A 7,025-nucleotide genomic window follows, 5' to 3' on the forward strand; every position below is an offset into this window, starting at 1 on the left:
TATGCGAATAGTGGTTTTATATTACCATTACTCCATCGTCGACTATCATTGGAATCTAGGTCCATTTTATTTAAAAGATTTTTTTGTAGTTGCTTCATATTATCAGAATAGGGAAACCGTCCTGAAATACCAGAGATCGCAATGTCCTCCTCTGGAGGGACTCTCACGTAGAATAGAATCATTTTCTGCTTTCTATATTGCATAGTTACTATATAACTTATAGTAGTATTACTTATAGTTCGCTGAAATAACACACAAGATAGTAAAAAAAATGGTAAACAAATATATAAATGTGAGCATCATGTATACAAGATAATATATATCATTTATAATAAGCAATACCGCAAAAAGATATAAAACGTCTTATGATATATGTAATTCTCTATTATTTTATTTCAATTTTTTTATATGCAGCATTACTTAAACAATTAATTTATATTTGAAAAGACATAATTTTACTAAAAAGACCAAAATGACTTTAAAATATTATAATTAAGTTCCCGCCGCTGATTTTAAATGTTTCTAACAATTATGCGTTAAGATATATTAGGCTAATTGTTATATTATTAATAAGGTTGAGTAAGATGAGTTCTAACAGCAATATGACAGTTTACTGCCTAACAATTAGTCATATTTTCAATTCAACAAATGCGCACACCAAAAAGGTACATAGTAACTATTTCATGCTTCATTATTTTGATCGCGATAAAACAAGCTGAACTAACAAGAATTATTCATGAGACGTATAGTGTCAATATTGTAGCAGGAAAGCCAAGATTAATTTGCAAAATTAAAAAATGGAAACTCCGAAGTGAACGATCGACCACGCGCTGAACGATCTGAGATAATTGAAGAGGAAGAATTACAAGTTTCAATACAAACGCAAAGATTGTGTAGAAAATCCCACCTCTTGATTAACACTCAACACAAATATTCACTACTGACGCAAGGATTTTACAGAATAATTTGTTGTGTTTTAAATCGCCGTTTCCATGGCATGTAATGAGAAGAATTCGAAAGAAAGGAAAGCACAGAAAGCCTCATTAGTTTACTGACAAGAATTATATACAACTTTTTGGCATTTATCTTGCACTATTGACGAGACAATGAAGAAAAAGTTTCTTGTAGCAAATCGTGACAAACAACAAAAAATCGATTTACTATGATATTTTTATATGATTATTCTAAGTAAAAAAATCGTGTGTGAATGATAAGCAACTGACGACTTCAACATAAAAACTTAATATAACAAGAAGCTATTCTTTCGCATACGGTGAGATGAACATGGAGTACTTATTATGAGCTCCTTGTATCAGATCAAACGGTAACAATTAAACGTTACGTAATGTTTCAGTTCACTTCTTCAAGGTAAAGATGGACCTGAAACTGTTTCACGAAACGTCGCATACAAATTCTCGAAACCAAGCGGTGCAAACTCGAAATCCACATCGAATATTTGTCTACACCGCGAAAGCTTAAATTTCAGAATAATGTTTAATAGTTCAAATTTATACATTTACTTTTGCATTACATATATAAAGAAAATATATACCATTAAAATTCAAATGAAAATTAAACGCATGAAACAGGTTTATACAGAAATTGGAGTGGCAAATACTTTTTTAGTATTCATTTGATAATTCTATCATGAATATCGCAAAAATATTAGAATTTGTTATCTGAAACATAGGCAGTTCTCTTTTAACTGCGCCTTGCTTTTCTGCGCTCCACGTTTAGAATTTGCCTCCGAAACGATTTTTTATTTTGTTTTGTTTGTGTTATTTGTATTATTTGGAACATTGCCGTCCTTTAAAATAATCAATTGTATTTATTAAATCTAGAACAATTTTTACAGATAATGACTATAATTGGATTTATTGAAGAAGAGCCGAGAATTAAGTTTTACACCTAATAGTTATTAGTGCTATGTAAATATTCGGGTAATTTGAGAAATTCTCAAGTTCTCAGATTTTTTAAATTACTTTGATTTGCATATGAAAATTAATAAAACATATGTACATAAGTGTGTGTATTGTGTGTTTAGCTGAAGCATTTCTGCTTATACCTAACTTGCGTAAATTTTTCGTATGATCTAAAAACTCCTGTTCCCAGTTTCCAAATACGAGGTCTGTTCAAAAAGTATCGCGAATTTTGTGTTTTTTCAAAAATTATTTATATATTCATGACTATCTATTTTGTCTTCTTCAAAGTAATCCCCATTAGATATTATACACTTGTGCCAACGTTTTTANTTCTAGTTCTCAGATTTTTTAAGTTACTTTAATTTGCATATGAAAATTAATAAAACATATGTACATAAGTGTTTGTATTGTGTGTTTAGCTGACGCATTTCTGCTTATACCTAACTTGCGTAAATTTTTCGTATGATCTTAAGACTCCTGTTCCCAGTTTCCAAATACGAGGTCTGTTCAAAAAGTATCGCGAATTTTGTGTTTTTTCAAAAATTATTTATATATTCATGACTATCTATTTTGTCTTCTTCAAAGTAATCCCCATTAGATATTATACACTTGTGCCAACGTTTTTACAATCCTCGAAGCACTTCAAAAAATCACTTTTTGTGATCTTGTTCAGCTCCTCCTTCGATATCGTTTTTATCTCCTCAANTCGTCTTTATCTCCTCAATCGTAGAGTAGCGTTGTCCTTTCATGAGCCTCTTCAGTTTCGAGAACAAGAGAAAGTCACAGGGGGCCAGGTCTGGGGAATACGGTGGCTGCGGCATCATTAGTGTGTTGTTTTTGGCCAAAAGTTCGCGCACAAGCAACGATGTGTGATCAGGGGCGTTGGTACAAATTTTGCGGCGACCCGTCTCATGCCCAAATCATTAGTAAATATCGAATGGCACTAGCCAATCGATATGTTTAGGTCCTCAGCAACTTCTCTAACGGTGATTCGACGATTGGCCAATACTATTTTCTTCACTTCATCAATGTTTCCGTCTGTTGTTGACGTGCTCGGGCGTCCGGCAGGCTCGTCGTCGTTCCCATCTTCTCGGCCCTCTGAGAACATTTTGTACCACCGATAAACGTTGCTTCGGACCAAAGTAGCTTCACCATATGCCACAGTCAACATTCGGAATGCGTCCTCGCATTTAATTTTGTTAGATACTTTGATCCATTTTTTGGAATAGGCAAAAATCGAAGACAAGCCAAAACACGTCCAAGCAAAACAGCTGTCAAAGATAAACTGAATATTCAAAATGGCCGAACTTGTCGGCATAAGTGAGGGACATGAGTACCAACATAACGCCACAAAAAAATCGAAAATCGAATATTCGTAACCCGCGGAAATTCAAAATTCGCAATACTTTTTGAGCAGACCTCGTGTATACTTGTATATATTTACTTGTATACCAGGTGTAGAAGTATGAAACCGGAATTGCCCTATAGATGGTGCTAGCCATCAGTTTAGGGACCGTAAGACCGCATTTTGCAACGCCATCATCTACCTCTAACAGCTGACGAAGATTTTCAACACAAAACAACCCGAGTTCTATACACCGGTATATTTTTGTATAACCTTAAACATGTCGAGTTTCATGCCTACGAACTACGATTTGCGCAAAGCATTGGTTTTTTGTTATCATTTGAAGAAAACTGCTGCAGAATCGTATCGAATGCTTGTCAAAGCTTACGGTGAACATGCTCTTGGTAAAACACATTGTTTCGAGTGGTTCAAAAAATTCAAAAGTGGTGATTTTGACGTGAGAAACGAAGAGCGTNACACATAACAACCCAAGTTCTATACACTGGTATATTTTTCTATAACCTTAAACATGTCGAGTTTTGTGCCTACGAACTACGATTTGCGCACAGCATTGGTTTTTTGTTATCATTTGAAGAAAACTGCTGCAGAATCGTATCGAATGCTTGTCGAAGCTTACGGTGAACATGTTCTTGGTAAAACACGGTGTTTCGAGTGGTTCAAAAAATTTAAAAGTGGTGATTTTGACGTAAGAAACGAAGAGCGTGGGAAACCACCCAAAAAAGTTTGCAGACAACGAATTGCAAGCCTTATTGGATGAAGATGATACTCAAATTCAACAAGAACTCGCGTATAAATTGAATGTGACGCAGAAAGCTGTCTCAATTCGTTTAAAAGCCATGGGAAAGATTCAGAAAGTGGGAAAATGGGTTCCGCATGAACTGAATGNTGAATTGAATGAAAGACAGCAAAAAAATCGAAAAACCACATGTGAATTGCTAATAGACAGATACAAAAGAAAGTCATTTCTCTATTGTATCATGACAGGTGATGAAAAATGGATATATGTTAAGAATCCTAAGCGTCAGAAATCATGGGTGAATCCAGGCGAACCATCGACATCCACTGCAATCGCTTTGGAAAGAAGACAATGCTCTGTGTTTGGTGGGATCAGAAGGGTGTAATCTATTATGAGCTGCTAAAACCTGGTGAAACCGTTAACACTGATTGCTACCAAAAGCAAATGATCGATTTAAATCGAGCATTTGGTGAAAAACGACCGGAATGTGGAAAAAAGCAACACATAGTCATTTTGCTCCATGATAATGCCTCATCACACACATCAAAACGGGTCAGGGAAACGGTCGAGGCGTTCAGTTGGGAAATACTATCCCATGCGGCTTATTCTCCAGACTTGGCTCCGTTCGATTATTATCTATTCGCATCAATGGGACGCGATTTCGCTGAACAACGCTTCAATTCGTATAAAAATGTACGAAAATGGCTCGATAACTGGTTGGCTTCAAAAGAAGAAATGTTTTTTTGGGTGTAGCGTTCATAAACTGCCGGAAAGCTGTGAAAAATGTATAAATAGCAATGGACATTATTTTGAATAATATATACTATATCATTTTCGAACAACAGACGTGTAATTTTCACAAAAAAATCGCGGTTTCTTACTTCTACACCTGGTATATAATTATATATATTTCTAGGTACAATTGATAATATGTTTAAATTTCATTGGTTCATCAATACTGTTTAAAAACATTACGAGAATGATAGAGGAACCTTAGTGCCACGTTATATTCAACGATATGACACATTTCAACATTATCGAAATCCCCAAATCAGTTTCAAAGTTTGATCATAATAATGTTGTATGTAACATTAAATACGACATATTTAAAAATATTACATGTTATTGAATATCATTGCAATAACACTGATTTTTTGCTTACAGTGTTCTTACCTATGATACACCACAAGGTTTCTATTCCAGAAATTAAGAAGCAGATTGATTTCTTTTGATTAAAGCAATTTCAACTTTGCATATTGTATTACGAGTTGATTTAGGTCCAACAACAACATATCCTCTGTACAAATGATCCTCTATGTCTTCCGTATGAAGACGGTGTAAAAGAGCGACATATTCTAAATCCAGCTGTCTACTTTTCACCTACCGCGATAATGTTGCATACATTTATATCCACATAAAATGTTAATATCGTTAAATAATTCTCCCTTCGTTTTTTTCTTTAAGTTTAAGTGCGCAAAATAAGAATGTAAAATAGTTAGTCAAACTTACATTATTTGAAGAGTTTCTACAGCCTGCTCAGTACGACCAGATACAAATACAAGTCTTGGCAAGTCGTCCGTTTCTCCGGTGTTGATTTTATTTTTAGGATTCCATTACAACAGTACGTGACAATTTGCACCACCAAATCCAAAAGAATTGACATCAACGTAACCACTTTCCCAAGAAGTAGGTTCTGTGACGATTTTTAACCCTTTGCACTCGAGGGCTCCAGAGCGGAGCCATTTAAAATTTGTCTTCAACCTTAAAACAAACTATTAACAACTATTAACAAATTAACAAAATAAAAAAATCAATAACATACAACAATAACTTTTCTTTTAATGCGCATATCATTTACTTATATGTGAGTATGACCTTTCCACTGAAATTGCTTCGAGTTTCTGGTAATATGAATGAAAAAAAACTTCGAGTGCAAAAGGTTAATCTACCTTCAAGTATGTGCTTTTCGCGGTGTTTTAAAGTGTATAGTTGGTGCAATTATATCTTCTTCCATGGCATTACGTAACATTGTTATTAACACCTTCAAACCGTTTCGATATTTTAATTATAACAGAAACAACAGAACCATAACTATGGATTAATTAAGTTTAAAAATATATTTTAAATATTATTATATACACGTAGTTTAACTTTTAAATGCACCTTAAAAACAAATATATTCACATACATTTGCCACTTGACAAAGATCACTGCAAGGCTCCGAATGGCCAAGATTTGATTTCACCAAGCCCGTTATTAAAGGACTGGTCCTTTTTAAGCATAATGCTTAATAGATAGCGTCTACTTCTACCGGATCTTCTACCGGAGTACCAGTTGCACGGGCCTCCATGTAGGAGAACATTTCGGGTGTAACACCGCAATCATCATAAAATTTTTGTAATAACTCCTTCTGCATGTTGTAAGAGGGATATGTAATGCCTTCATGCTTAAAGCCATCACAGTTGGTTTTAGCGTAGACGTAGGTAGCAAAGATTCTTCTCGCATTCTTTGCCTTTTGAAGGCAATACAATATTGAATACAATATCGCAATAGCTTCACTGCGCATATAACCAGTACCAGAAGCATCAAATGGCTTGCAATAACCATCACTGGAGAGAACACCTTAAATTGTTGAATTGATTGATAATAACAGCAATGTCAAGAGTTCTTACCGTTATAATATAATATGCAAATGAACAAACAGGTTCTTAAGTATAACTTTACCGAGTTGAAAAATATGAATCAAAATGTTGGGATGCAGACATACGTTGGAGCCCCCCACGATAGCCGCGTCGCATTCTCTACTTTGTATCATTCTGTAAGCTTCTGCCATGGCGTAATAGCTTGAACTGCAAGCCGTATCCAAGGCATAAGATGGTCCATTAAGGCCAAACCAGTTTGAAATGCGGTTGGCTAACAAGTATTGACTACATCCAACAAGGGGTTACCCATCTGCCTAATCGCAAATAAAAGTGCGATATCATGTAAATTTTTCTCCAGT

General features: G+C 34.8%; 1 pseudogene; it reads right to left on the reverse strand.

The window, feature by feature from the left end:
- Positions 1–25: 25 nt before the first annotated feature.
- On the reverse strand, positions 26–6,843 carry LOC106744911 (annotated as a pseudogene).
- Between the last annotated feature and the right edge of the window lie 182 nt (positions 6,844–7,025).

The sequence above is a fragment of the Dinoponera quadriceps genome, unplaced genomic scaffold (assembly GCF_001313825.1).
Source record: "Dinoponera quadriceps isolate SergipeBrazil2010 unplaced genomic scaffold, ASM131382v1 scaffold1571, whole genome shotgun sequence".
In the NCBI taxonomy this organism is placed as follows: Eukaryota; Metazoa; Arthropoda; class Insecta; order Hymenoptera; family Formicidae; genus Dinoponera; species Dinoponera quadriceps.